At 45.9% G+C, this 14,961-nt stretch overlaps 1 protein-coding gene across 4 annotated transcripts in view; it reads right to left on the bottom strand.

The window, feature by feature from the left end:
• LOC143782846 (carbonic anhydrase 13-like) overlaps positions 1-14,961 on the bottom strand; it is an 83,981-nt gene that overhangs the window by 42,203 nt on the left and 26,817 nt on the right. The window contains exon 1 of one of the 4 annotated variants that reach the window (XM_077270761.1): positions 7,455-7,565. The exons of the other annotated variants lie outside the window; for them this stretch is intronic. The gene's annotated coding sequence lies outside the window, so the exon portion shown is untranslated. Of the gene's footprint in view, positions 1-7,454; positions 7,566-14,961 lie in introns of those variants that run through there. 4 annotated transcript variants of the gene reach the window in all.

Raw genomic sequence — 14,961 nt, 5'->3', positions numbered from 1 at the left:
CTGAGCATTACCGATCTATAACGGGTGTGAGGCGCAGGGACAGGACAATGGTTCTCCCAAACTAAACTAATCTACACTGATTACCTGCTTTCTAGGTTTTTCAATGAGATCTAGTAATCATTTGTAAGCCTTCTATTAATATCATCATCTACCAGGACTTATGAAGTATCTGGTAATGTTTTTCCGGTCACACCTATGACGCATTCTGGTTAACAACATGAATGGAATGCGGCTTGACTGACACGTCGGATACTTGTGTACACTCATCAGCTACTTGCTAGGTAATTTTCACTGTTTGGTAAAGTCAGTTACTAGTTACTATGTCATTTTCTACATCACGTCCCTACAATGTACAGTAACACAAAGCTTTCCTCCTTGAATCCTTTGTTGCATAATTCACTAACACAACGAACCTGATGATGCATGGAAACAAATTTAGAAATGATTAATTGCCTATAAAACCAGTTTTACAGCAACATAAAGAGAGGTTGGATATAGTCAATATCAATAACAATAGATTGCTAGGCTACAGTATTAGAAAGCTTGTAATGTATTATGTAATTTGAAGTTCATGCACCCATAAACCTTCCACAGATCTTGTTTCAATTCCTCCATATAAACAAAGGTTCAGGATGTTGAAATCCATCATGCCCGATCCTTCTTCCCCCAACATCTGCCATCAAGGGAGAGCGGAGACACCCTCCATGTACGTGAAATAGTTTGCCTATCTCAGTTATGTCAATGGACTTGGATAATTTCTCTCTAATGTATATCATGGTTGCCAAATTTACTTTTTACTTTTTTTTCTGAACAATCCAGAAATGTCAGTGGCTGGATGAAAGATGCAAGAGTCTGTCTGGATCCAAGAAACTCACTCAGCTTTTATGCACACACACTGATTACAAGCAAATATGTGAGGATGTTACCTTTATTAGCCATTAAAACCCATTTGTGTCAACTTCTGTGCAAATCATCAGGCCAAAATCACCAGGGTATGTAAACTTTTGATCAGGGTCATTTGGATGTTTTGGGTTTTCATTATGATTTAAAAAGAGAAAACGGTAGTTTGACAATAAATAATATAAATAATAATAGTTAGGCATTGAAAACTGGGGGTCATTTGGCTAAAGTTGTGGGGGGTAGGGCTGGCTCAAGTTTTCCATGGGCCCAGGAAACGCGGAATACATCACGGCGGTGGAGCAGGGAGAGGTAAGTATTTCAACTTTGCAAGTGCTGTGATCCTGAGCAAGCAGGGGGGGCCCACTCGTTGGCACTGGCACAGGGCCCCTCATAGTACGGTGGTGTGTTTGACAGTGGGTGGCGCCTCCCACTGGCAGAGACACTTTTGCGAACTATGAGGGGCCCTGTGCCAATTACATCGCCAATGAGTATGCCCCCCCACCTGATGAAGGAACCTGCACTTTCATCTGCACTTTCCTCTTTGTCCCCATGTAAGGTGGTATAGTATGTGGGAAGGGGAACCTGACTTTCAGCAGGGTCAGATTCTGGCTGTGTAGAGTGCAAGGGGAATGTAGTGGTCTGGGTCAATGTACCAGCAGACTCATCTAGCAGTGGCTGGGCAATGGGCAGGATGAGGAGGAAACTCAGATATAGGCCCAAATAATAAAGTATGTAGGATAGCTGCGGAGACACCATCACGTGTTTCTCAGCGCAAGCAGTGAATAGCCAGACCTTTCCCCGGGAAGGAACAACCACGGGAAGGGCAGCATCCTATAAAGGAAAACATCCAATACAGGAAAACCACCTATGCCAAGCATGGTATCCATCCACAGACAGCTGTTTCGGGGTGTTTGCCCCTCATCAGTGTGGAGTAGGAATCTGGCTATTAGGAGCAGTGCCTAGTAAAAGGCTGTGAAGGAACAGATGATTGGCCTCGGGGAGACCAAAACATCCAACACCACGGAGACACCATCACGTGTTTCTCAACGCAGTGATCCAGAACACTGCCCCCATCCCTTATGGGAAATATGCAAATGCATGTAGGATAGCTGCGGAGACACCATCACGTGTTTCTCAACGCAAGCAGTGAATAGCCAGACCTTTCCCCGGGAAGGAACAACCACGGGAAGGGCAGCATCCTATAAAGGAAAACATCCAATACAGGAAAACCACCTATGCCAAGCATGGTATCCATCCACAGACAGCTGTTTCGGGGTGTTTGCCCCTCATCAGTGTGGAGTAGGAATCTGGCTATTAAGAGCAGTGCCTAGTAAAAGGCTGTGAAGGAACAGATGATTGGCCTCGGGGAGACCAAAACATCCAACACCGCGGAGACACCATCACGTGTTTCTCAACGCAGTGATCCAGAACACTGCCCCCATCCCTTATGATGACACTGCTTGCGTTGAGAAACACGTGATGGTGTCTCCGCAGCTATCCTACATGCATTTGCATATTTCCCATAAGGGATGGGGGCAGTGTTCTGGATCACTGCGTTGAGAAACACGTGATGGTGTCTCCGCGGTGTTGGATGTTTTGGTCTCCCCGAGGCCAATCATCTGTTCCTTCACAGCCTTTTACTAGGCACTGCTCTTAATAGCCAGATTCCTACTCCACACTGATGAGGGGCAAACACCCCGAAACAGCTGTCTGTGGATGGATACCATGCTTGGCATAGGTGGTTTTCCTGTATTGGATGTTTTCCTTTATAGGATGCTGCCCTTCCCGTGGTTGTTCCTTCCCGGGGAAAGGTCTGGCTATTCACTGCTTGCGTTGAGAAACACGTGATGGTGTCTCCGCAGCTATCCTACATGCATTTGCATATTTCCCATAAGGGATGGGGGCAGTGTTCTGGATCACTGCGTTGAGAAACACGTGATGGTGTCTCCGTGGTGTTGGATGTTTTGGTCTCCCCGAGGCCAATCATCTGTTCCTTCACAGCCTTTTACTAGGCACTGCTCCTAATAGCCAGATTCCTACTCCACACTGATGAGGGGCAAACACCCCGAAACAGCTGTCTGTGGATGGATACCATGCTTGGCATAGGTGGTTTTCCTGTATTGGATGTTTTCCTTTATAGGATGCTGCCCTTCCCGTGGTTGTTCCTTCCCGGGGAAAGGTCTGGCTATTCACTGCTTGCGTTGAGAAACACGTGATGGTGTCTCCGCAGCTATCCTACATGCATTTGCATATTTCCCATAAGGGATGGGGGCAGTGTTCTGGATCACTGCGTTGAGAAACACGTGATGGTGTCTCCGCGGTGTTGGATGTTTTGGTCTCCCCGAGGCCAATCACCTGTTCCTTCACAAATAATAAAGTAGGCTAAATGCAGTTCAAAATTGCTAACAAGACTAAACAGGAAGCATTGCTTTGTTCAGTGGAGGAAAACTGTAATGAGTGGCAGACACAGTTAGTAGGCCCAAATAATAAAGTGGGTTAAATGTCTGCCAAAAAATTATTCATAAATAAACAGGCGACATTGCTTTGCTCAGTGTCGGAAAATTGTAATGAGTAGCAGACTAAGTTAGTAGGCCCAAATAATAAAGTGGGCTAAATGTCTGCCAAAAAATTGTTCATAAATAAACAGGTGGCATAGCTAGGTACAGGGGTGGGCTCCTCTGCTGAGTAGCAGACAGTGGTAGTAGGCGCAAAGTATTAACTGGTCTAAATGGAGGCCAGGGCCCCTGTATATTTTAACTATCATCTATCATTTCAACAAATTTGTATTGTCAGTGCCATTGAAGGATTTAACAGCACAGACTACACAGTGGTGTAGCAGGGAGAGGTAAGTATTGCAAGTGGTAGAGCACTGTTCGAGCTGGGGGGGAACACTCTCTCGTGGGCGGCGGTACTGGCACAGGGACCCTCACATTATGACGGTGTGTCTGACGTTGGTTGTGCACCACCACCGTCAGAGACACTTCATTGTACTATGAGGGACCCTGTGCCAGTGCCGTCGCCCAAGAGTGGGCACACCCACCTGTCCAGGCAAACAGCACTCGCACAGGTGCTTGTGCCAGGTGGTGACCACGGCCCTGTGGGGGGAGTCAGGCCATTTAGGGAGGTGTAAAAATGGCCTATGGTAGACATTCAGCAGCTGCAAATGGAGGAATTGGAGAAGTCAGTAAGAGGAGGCCAAAAGCAAGACATTTTTCAGGCAAGCTACGTGTCAGCAGGGGAAGGTAGGGCAAAATAATTTGAAATCCATGATTGGTTCATTTTAATGAAGGTTAGATCATCAACATTTCGGGTAGCCAGACGTGTCCTTTTTTCGGTCAGTATTGAACCAGCAGCACTGAAGACTCTGATAGCACACTAGCAGCTGGGCAAGCGAGCTCCTGTAATGCATATTCTGCCAATTCAGGCCAGGTGTCTATTTTAGATACCCAGTAATCAAAGGGGAATGACTTGTGAGGGAGAACATCGATAAGGGAGGAAAAGGACGATGATGCTGGCTCAACACCTCCAGCCTTAGGTACTATTGTGCTTTTGCCACTACCACCAGATGCACCACCACCACCACCACCATCAGTACCAGCTGGCAACCACTGCCCACGGGCTCTTCCACCAGACTTCCTCATTTTTTGGAAAATCTAACCAAAATAACAACCATTGTATGGTACTGTAAAACAAGGTAGGTGGTGTATATAAACTTGTTGAGAATTTAAATCTCCCTTTTTTTGGGGGGGAGACTGAACGAAAACTCAGGGCCTGTGCATAAAACAACACAATGTAAGTGGCAGAAAGTGGCTGGCTGACATACGACAAACTAACAGGACTGAGGAGCAACAGGATTTTTGCTTTTAAAAAAGCAGTTGGTTTGCACAACAGCATGCAAACAGCAATGCAGCTATCAGGGAGCCTTATAAGGTAGCCTAATAAGCTACAGAGCTGATGCACAAGAATATATCCTCCACTGTCCCTGCAAAGAAAAGGTGGTGTTGGACAGTGGAAATCGCTACAGCACAAGCAGTTTGGGGGTTAATCTTCCCTCCCTAACTATATCCCTTCTTCTGATGAAGCTGCAGCAACCTCTCCCTATGCTAAGATTGGCAGAAGTAAGATGGTGGTCGGCGTGCACGTCCCTTTATAGCCCCTGTGATGCCGCAGAAAGCAAGCCAATCACTGCAATGCCCTTCTCTAAGATGGTGTGGACCGAGACCTATGTCATCACGCTGCCCACACTCTGCGTCCTCCTTCATTGGCTGAAAAATGGGGCTGAAAGCGTCATACGAAACGCGACTTTTGCGTGCAGATCGGCGACCTCATGGCCGATTCCACACTAGGATCGGGTCGGGTTTCATGAAACCCGACTTTGCCGAAAGTCGGCGATTTTTTAATTTATCCGATCCGTTTCGCTCAACCCTAGTCACCAGATTTCAGAATACAAACTGCATATATTACGAAACAAATCTCTTATAACTGATAAGGATGATAGATTTACTTTGATAATACACGTCAGAATAGCTGTATAATCCTCTATGCCAGCTGACACCTCCTCAGTGTCCCTCCTCCCTGCTGCTGCTGAGGTCTGACACTGCTCAGTACAAGCTACATCTGTCATTCAGGCTTGGTGGGCGCAAAATGAATACACTTGGACTGATGAGCAATTTGTTCTACAGATGGACTCACACAATGCTCAACTCAATATACTGATTATACAGCCAATTTGTGAAACCCGTGTGGGGTGTGTTTTGTGTCTAGGCTGCCATGATTACTGTACCCAAATTCAGAGTTTTATTGTATTATTTATACGTTTTTCATTTGACTTGCCATTTTACTCCTACTATGCATTTCTACGTTTTATTGTTTATGCCTTATCCTTTCCACTAGGATTATTATTTTTTCATCACTTAGGCTACTTTTACACTTGCCCTATTTTTTTGTGGCTCGTTATTGCAGGCCGTATCTCCGCAATTTTCATGGTCTTCCGCAATAATGGACAGCAAAAAACTATGGAAATAGTATTGGAAAAATAGTATTGGAAAAAAAAGTGGCGTTCCGCAAAAACGGAAGTCATGGTGCACCGCAAAAACAAGCTTCCATTGTTTTGCAGGCTCGATCTTTTTTCACGGCCGCAACACAACGGTATGTGTAAAAAAAGCCTTACAGGGATGTTTTTCTTCTTGGTTCACCCACAAACACAACATGTCAATTGTGTCCTATGTGTTAGAACAAACATTTTTTGTTGCTAATTTTTTTCTGTCCTCCACTTCATTACCATTGCTTTCTGCTAGTGCTTTTGCTTATTCTCCTCCTCTGGGTTAAAGGGAAACTGTCACCCCCAAAATCAACGCTGAGCTAAGATGAGAGAAGATGTATCCTAAAAGATGAGAAAAAGAGGTTAGATTATACTCACCTGGGCGGGCGGTCCGATCCGATGGGCGTCGTGGTCCAGGGCCTCCCATCTTCATCAGATGACGTCCTCTTCTGGTCTTCACGCTGCGGCTCCGGCGCAGGTGTACTTCTTCTGCCCTGTTGAGGGCAGAGCAAAGTACTGCAGTGCGCAGGCACCGGGAAAGGTCAGATAGAAGGTGCCCGACTGGACCGCGACACCCATCGGATCAGACCAGCAGCGGGACCGCCCCTGGGTGAGTATAATCTAACCTCTTTTTCTCACCTTTTAGGATACATCGGGGGCTTATCTACAGCATTCCTGAATGCTGTAGATAAGCTCCTGATGCCGGTGGGCTTACCTCACCCTCGATTTTGGGGGTGACAGGTTCCCTTTAATGGCTTTCGGTTTATACCTTTTCTATGCCAACAAAAACAAATACATGGAGCCAGAGGAGCTAGAACACCAAGATCGTCATTTTTCAAGGATTCCTCTGTGTGTAAGGAGGGTGGACTACAAGGTAGAATACTTGTTTGGAGGACGTGGACTTCACAGTTATCCTTTCTTAATGAATGCTCCTTTTACGACTCAAGTTTACTTAGGGACCACTCAGATATTATTTACATGTGTTTTGTCTCACTTGATATGTTTTGTAGGTCTTTACGATGGGGGAAGATTGAAAGACTGTTGCTTTAGAGATGGTGAACTGGAGGTTGGGAGACATGATGGGGAGGCTTTGTGATGATTTGTCTAGAAGATGATGTGTCGAGTGGATGGTGAGGAGTGACTAGTAGCATTTGGCGTCTTATATGGCTATGGAGCGCCCAATAGAACCATGGGGTACTCGGAATCAGGCCAGTTCTTAAAGGGATGTGTCAAGGCAGCGGTGACCCAATCCGTGGCCCCGGGCAGCCAGTAAAAGGGGGATAATGAAAATGGGAATAAAGTCTAATGTAGTAATGTTCGTGACGCCACCTGTCGTACTCGGCCGGCTGACACTGCTTAAAGGGGTCCTCTGGGGATGATGGTATAGCAGCAGAGGTGGTATAGCTCCCCACAGGTAGAACTTAGTCCCCAGGGCTCCCGGTGTAGTTGGTAAAGATGATAGATGGTGAAGTGCAGGAAAGAATTGGAGGACACAAGGCTGCAGTCTATTTACCTTTTACTGGTGCAGTTCAGGTACAGGTTACAGGTGGTCTTTGGAATCCGGGCAGCCTGGAAGCGATTCGGGATTCCCTTAGCTAGGTGGGGTTGGAAGTCTTCCTTACTGCACTGTGTTCTCAGTCCCTTGCTGCCTGAAGCTCTGCACAAGGTCCTCTCTCACTCTGTCCCTTTAGGTGTACATTACCCGATTGGCAGGCAACTGGAGACTTTTTATAGGTGTCCCTTCTCTGTTGACTCCCGGCTCTATCTGCTGCTGTGCCTTCGGGTGTAATGGTGGCTAGGAGACTTGGAATCTCCTGCCCGCCGGTTTCTGCTGTGGGGCATAGATACCCCCACAACCTCGGACTTCCGACCTCCGGTTTCTTGCGCTTGAACCTGGAGGGAGCCCAGTGGCAGCTCCACTCCAGTTTCTCTCTCCTCCTTTGCTCCTTCTCCCCTCACTGTCTCCTACAGACTGTCTGACTCTCCTGTCAGGAGCTGCAGAATCGCATGTCTGCTCGGCTCCAGCTCTCCTCACAGACTCTCCTAACTCCTCCTCCAGCCAGAATATATAGGGGATTTACCCTCAGACTGGGTTTCAAGCTCCCCCTTCTGGTTTGGAGTGAGAACAGTGTTAAATGTACATGTTACCTGTTAAAGGGATCCTTGTCACTTCCAAGCATGGCATCACCCTCCCCGTGATTAAGGTAATACCACTGTGACAACCAGACTCCTGGGGTGTCACAGCTATGCTTAGGTATTGTAGGACATGGGTCTGCACATATTGTCTGGAGTCTATATCAGCCTGGGTGGTTAGTGCTGTTTAACCTGCTAAGCTGTGGAAAATAGTTACATCAATATCAGTAGTGAGTTAAGACAATGTGCTGAAACAAATCTTGGTGGGTCCTGAATAGAGGTAGAAATTCTTGTAAGGATTGCTTGCCTTGTAGGTCTAGGGAGTGACTTGGCAGTGCTGTTCAGAGTCATACCGGACTGGGTGCAGTAAACAATGGGGGAGCTGGGAAAACAGAAACCTTTGAGTCAGAGCCAAAGTGGAAAGTTACCCAACTGTCAGTAAGACCAAGGGTCAGTTTACTCAAACCAAATGGTGGCACGATATAACCACCGCTCAGTAAACTTTTCCGATTGGCGGTCATTTGAATGCTTGTTTACACTGGCAGACCACAGTAACGATGCACACCGAGCGATCTGTACTAGATCGCTCAGTGTGCATAGGCTGCCGTAGTTCTCGGAAGACCTGTATAAACAGAATGATGCACTGACAAGGAGGATAATCTTTTATGCTGCACACCAGATCACATCACCCAATGGACAAACGTTTTGCTCGTTCATGGAGAGATCGGCAGCCTGTTTACACAGCAAGATAAGGATTAAATGAGCGTTTTTAACATCACTTGTTCATGATTATCTTGAAGTATAAATGCCCCTAAAACGTAAATAGAATTAGGAATGGGATTACTTACTGAACTGTATCGGGACAGAACATATAAGAGACAGAAACCATAAGAAGCAGAGACACATGTCTGAGACAGGGTATGTTGTGAGAGGAAACAGTGCTAGTGTATTAAGGTACCGTCACATTTAGCGACGCTGCAGCGATCTAGACAACGATGCCGATCGCTGCAGCGTCGCTGTTTCGTCGTTGTGTGGTCGCTGGAGAGCTGTCACACAGACAGCTCTCCAGCGACCAATGATGCCGAAGTCCCCAGGTAACCAGGGTAAACATCGGGTTACTAAGCGCAGGGGCGGCGCTTAGTAACCCGATGTTTACCCTGGTTACCAGCGTAAACGTAAAAAAACCCAAACACTACATACTTACATTCCGGTGTCTGTCCCCCAGCGCTGTGCTTCTCTGCACTGTGTAAGCGCCAGTCCGGCGCTGACACAGTGCAGAGAAGCACAGCGCCGGGTGAGAGACACCGGAATGTAAGTGGAGCGCCCCCACACCGCCGCAGGGCCGAGGGGTACCCGGAGCCGGGCCTCTGAGTCTCAGTCCTGGGGTTGTCACGGTGGCTAGACCCGGTCCGTGGCCCTGTCTGTCAGTGGGGGACGTCCGGAGCAATAAGTGGTGTTGTAACGGTGCAGTTGTGGGGTGCAGGTCGCGGTAAATAACGAGGACACCAGGTTGCAGTCTCTTTACCTCTTTACTGGAGATCTCTGAGTCCTCAGTCCAGAATATGGTTCACCAGGCTGCGCAAGTCCGGCCGGTCCAATGGCACCTCCAGAGTTCACTTCACAGGTGGAAATCGGTGCCTTCCTTCTTAGCGCTATGTGTTGTAGTCCTTCCCTGCTATGCTTACGGAAAGTACCCCACAACTGTTGTGTCTGTTTCTCGTGTTCCCTCACAACTCGATTAACTGATCTTCTGCTAATCTTCCGTCCCTTCCTGATGTTACAGTTAGAACGGCACCCGTTTGTCAGGTAGGCCTGGAGTTCTTCCGGGACCCTAGAGACGCCCCTCTCCCGCAATTGCCCCCCAAGACTTCATAGGTGATAAGTGTTAGACAGCCCGCCTTAAACTGACTGCCCTGCCGCTGTTTGGAGTATGGCTTGAAGCTGTGTACTATTCCACTCCCTCGGCGTTCCGGCCACCGGTAGTGCGCCTCAGTAGGATGTTGCTCCGGTCTTACAGCATGACCCCTACTGGTATTCTCCTATTGCTTGATCTCGTTTCTCACTCAGCACAATCTATCTCGCTTCTAGTCCTTTCTTGGATCCCGCCGCTTCCCGGAGCTGGCGCGGACCCGTTACGTTCTCTTTCAATGCCAAGCCTCTGTCAGGATCCCACCCCTGACAGAGACCCTACTGTCTCTTCCTCCACAACACCCTCTGCCACAAGGTGTTGCTTCGTTCAATCCAGTCAGCTTTCTCCTCTAACTTCCTGCCTGACCCCCAGTTTACCCACTATGGTGGGGAGTGGCCTAATGAATAGAACCCTTAGCTCCCCCCGGAGGCCCAGCTGTGAAACATATTGGTGTCTGTGATACCTGCTCAGAGGAACTCCTTCAGTGCCATCGAACGCACCATGGCTCCCCATAGTGGCGGATCCACAGTACTGCAACGACCAGGACTCTGGGGCGCTGCATAAGTATGTAGTGTTTTTTTTTTTTTACGTTTACGCTGGTAACCAGGGTAAACATCGGGTTACTAAGCGGGCCCTGCGCTTAGTAACCCGATGTTTACCCTGGTTACCAGTGAAGACATCGCTGAATCAGCGTCACACATGCCGACTCAGCGATGTCTACGGGAGATCCAGCGATGAAATAAACTTCTGGCCTTTCTGCTGCGACCAACGATGGCACAGCAGGATCCTGATCGCTGCTGCCTGTCAAACTCAACGATATCGCTAGCCAGGACGCTGCAACGTCACGGATCGCTAGCGATATCGTTCAGTGTGAAGGTACCTTTAGTCTCTGTTGGAAAAGAATATGCAAATACAAACCATGTAATTGAGAAATCTTTTTGGTACATCATCACTGGAGGCAATCACTGGTCTCACTGGTCAACATATATGACACTTTAGCTTGAGGAGAGAGTTTGCATCCGTCATTTGTATGTGTAGCACATCATCACTCCAAGAAAATAAACAAAGACCCCAAAAGACCTTGAGAAATTCAGTTTTTTTTTAAATTTCCTGCAGTTAATTTTAATTCTTTAACTGTCAGACCAGTCTTTTAAAAGGGCTGTTCGGTACTTTACATTGATGGCCTATCCTTAGGGGATAGGTAATCAATATCAGTTCTGCCAAGGTGTGACTCTGGCATTCCTACCAATCAGTTTTTGTCAGTGCCAGCAGTGGACGGATGAACGTAATTGCGGACTGTGTGGTAGCCACAGCGAGGTACTGCAGATCCATCCCTGTTCAGATGAATAGGTGTGGATGTGCAGTACGCGGCCACGGTCACTATATAGTAGTGTAGTGTGTAGTTCTTCTCCGCAATTGAGCACATCCAGCCACTGCAGGCACCAGGAAAAGCTAATCACAGAGGTGCAAAGTTTTTCACACTCACTGATCTGATGTTGATCACTGTCATAGAAAACAAAATCCATAAAGCCGCTCCAAGAAGGGTGTATTCACTCACCCTCCTATCTGTCATAGAATTTCCAGTAGGAAAAAGAGCTTTCATTCTAAACCTCTTTTAGTCATATCGCTGACACCAGCCATGTCATGTTTCCTATATATTGAAAGGTAAAATCCTGATAAAAATATGATGGCATCCCACATGAGGTCATCAAGCTTAGGGTGTGTGAGTGTAACTTAGGTGCTGATAAAAGGTCAAGGCAAACTATGATCTGTGTTCATGCAGAGATAAACATATCAGTATATGCATGATTCCATTCACTGGACGTTACCAAACAAAATGCTCTCCTTCGCTAAGCTGAGCCATCTCTGTGATCAGCGTAGTAAGTTTATTTTGTTAATCCTGTTTATTTTATGTAATGTTATCTGCTGTATTGTGTTGTCTGCTTTCTAAAATGTTTTGTATATATATATATATATACATATATATAAATACATTTTTTTTTTTAATAAACACATCCTATCATTCTGGATTAAATATAAAATGTAATAGTTCTGTTCATTTTGTTGTATAAACCGCACCCCTGAAGCCATAAGCTACTTAAAACAGCGTCCAATCGGCCGTAAAATGACGGGTGGTGACAGCAAGTAGTTCTTGGGTTAAAGTGGAGTTAGCAGTGACCATACCTAGGTATATATTTTCCATGCTTTAAAATCAGAGGTGTATATACCATACACTTCATTGTTAGTTTCTCAATAACTGTTCTATTAGTGGAAACAACCTGCGGCCTCCTCCGTTAATCGTCGGTCAATTGCATAATTGTCTGGATGATCAGGGGCAGCAGAGAGCTGACAAAACGATAACAACATGGTGGGTAGCATGAGTACCCAGACTATGATCTTTGACAATCACTGATTCTAAGGATAGGCCTTCAATATGAAGTACCCATCTTTTTAAAGGTCCACAGAATATTATCTACCTCAGCAGTAGAGTAAAATTGCTACTGCAGCTGATGGCAGATAGTATCATATTGTTTAAATGAGAGCATCATCATTAATTTGTTTCCATCTCCTTACAGAAACATTGGATGATAGCATTGATGACAATCTGATAATAGTCTGAAAAGTCTAAAGGTACCGTCACACTGAGCAACTTTCCAACGAGAACGACAGCGATCCGTGACGTTGCAGCGTCCTGGATAGCGATATCGTTGTGTTTGACACGCAGCAGCGATCAGGATCCTGCTGTGACATCGCTGGTCGGAGCTAGAAGCCCAGAACTTTATTTTGTCGCTGGATCACCCGCTGTCATCGCTGGATCGGTGTGTATGACACTGATCCAGCGATGTGTTCGCTTGTAACCAGGGTAAACATCGGGTTACTAAGCGCAGGGTAGGCTTAGTAACACGATCCGATATTTACCCTGGTTACCATTGTAAATGTAAAAAAAAAAAAACAGTACATACTTACATTCTGGTGCCTGTCACATCCCTCGCCGTCAGCTTCCCGCACTGACTGTGAGCGCCGGCCGTAAAGTAAAAGCAGAGCACAGCGGTGACGTCACCGCTGTGCTGTGCTTTATGGCCGGCACTGACACAGTCAGTGCGGGAAGCTGACGGCGAGGGATGTGACAGGCACCGGAATGTAAGTATGTAGTGTTTGTTTTTTTTTACATTTACAATGGTAACCAGGGTAAACATCGGGTTACTAAGCGCGGCCCTGCGCTTAGTAACCCAATGTTTACCCTGGTTACCCGGGGACTTCGGCATCGTTGGTAGCTGGAGAGCTGTCTGTGTGACAGCTCTCCAGCGACCACACGACTTACCAACGATCACGGCCAGGTCGTATCGCTGGTCGTGATCGTTGGTAAATCGTTTAGTGTAACGGTACCCTAACTCAGACTGAAGGGACTGTAAAATGTTTCGGAGCAGTGTACCACTAAATCTCCCATCACCATCTTTTCATGGTAACACCAGTGTTCTGCCCTTTTCTGTAAAAGCCCCGAGAATAGTTCTCATCAGTTAAAGGTGATTGACTCTGAAGTGGCGTATTCAGTCCAATCTCTCTAGTCATCAGAGGGGAGGTCCTTTACCCTAAGGCCACTGTGGGTTGTGTGATACCTTTTTATTGTCTGAGTAGATAACAGGTGCAGCTCGTATGACTACAAGTCTAACAAGTTTATTTCTTCAATGACCAAAGCTATAAGGATTGTGGGATGTTTTATTTTATGACGCAAATCATTTCTATTATTATATTTTTGATGAATGTGGTAAGACTTTTATGAGTCTCAGCACTCAGTGACCCCGTTCTGTAACTTTACGTGGTCTTCACTTGGTGCCTGCATTGCTGCCGTTCTGTCCACTTTTTAATAACACCACTGACAGCTAAAAGTAGAATTAGGTGGGAAGAAATGTCACTAACTGACTTGATGTTATACCAATTTGGACCATAACATTATAAAAAGGGGGCAATGGGATGGAATGAGAAACTTGAATTCAGTGATTAAGACCTCTGTCCTAGTACATTTGTCCATACAGCATATGCTCATAAGAAAGTATTAGGGTCTCATTTTAGCATTAATAGAAAAGAAAGAATAGTCCACCACCATATCTTTTTCTAGTGGGTAGGGAATAAATCCATGATTTCCTGAATAGTTACCAAGAAAAGGACTTGACACAACAATGTACATGACCACTCATTCATTGCAAAACCATTACTGTGTAAAACCACTACGTGTGGCCAGATACGTTCTTCCCTGTCAATAATAGTTTATAGATAGTAATGAGTTTTTGGGACTAGACACCAAAACATCACCTAAAATCCTGGATGTCTTACTTCTCATAATGTCTTGTTTTGTTTTAAGAATTTACCTTTGATTGTATATGATTTTATCCAAAACAGCACAAAAATAAATACTGCCATAAAATGGTCAAATGACCAATCATAGATCATCCAGATACACTGACCCAATACAGTGCGGAACGCAGAATCTAGAACGGTACTGTCACATCACACCCAGATAGAATTATATGAAAGTTGTAAAAACTTAGAATATAAAAGCCCGGCTGACTCACCAACTTGAAGGTACACAGATCACAGGGTAATGAAGCCAACAAGTGAAAGGAGAACTCGAGTACCAAAATGTCAGTTAAAATTTTAACCTGGCTTTATTAAATATCCACAAACATAATTCTTACAAATACACATAAGTATATAAACTGATGTGTTTTGAATAGCAGGTGATCCTTAGTCATCACATAAAAGTACTATTCAGGTTCACACACATATTGTAGCAGAGCCAGATAGGACAGGGTTAAGTCCTAGCTTTGCATGGTTTGATTAGATGAACCTGCATAGCTTTTTACAAGATCCAGGGCCTGTGTTCCCTAGGTGTGTCAGTCTGCTTTATGAATCAAAGTGGAGTGTGCTGCTGGTGAGTAACCAGCCAAAATGTGAGCTGTAGCTGAGAAAGAAACGTGCC

Source organism: Ranitomeya variabilis, chromosome 6 (genome assembly GCF_051348905.1).
Source record: "Ranitomeya variabilis isolate aRanVar5 chromosome 6, aRanVar5.hap1, whole genome shotgun sequence".
Classification (NCBI taxonomy): Eukaryota; Metazoa; Chordata; class Amphibia; order Anura; family Dendrobatidae; genus Ranitomeya; species Ranitomeya variabilis.
The sequence above is the reverse complement of the archived record's forward strand: the minus strand, read 5'-3'. Positions and strand labels throughout refer to the sequence as shown.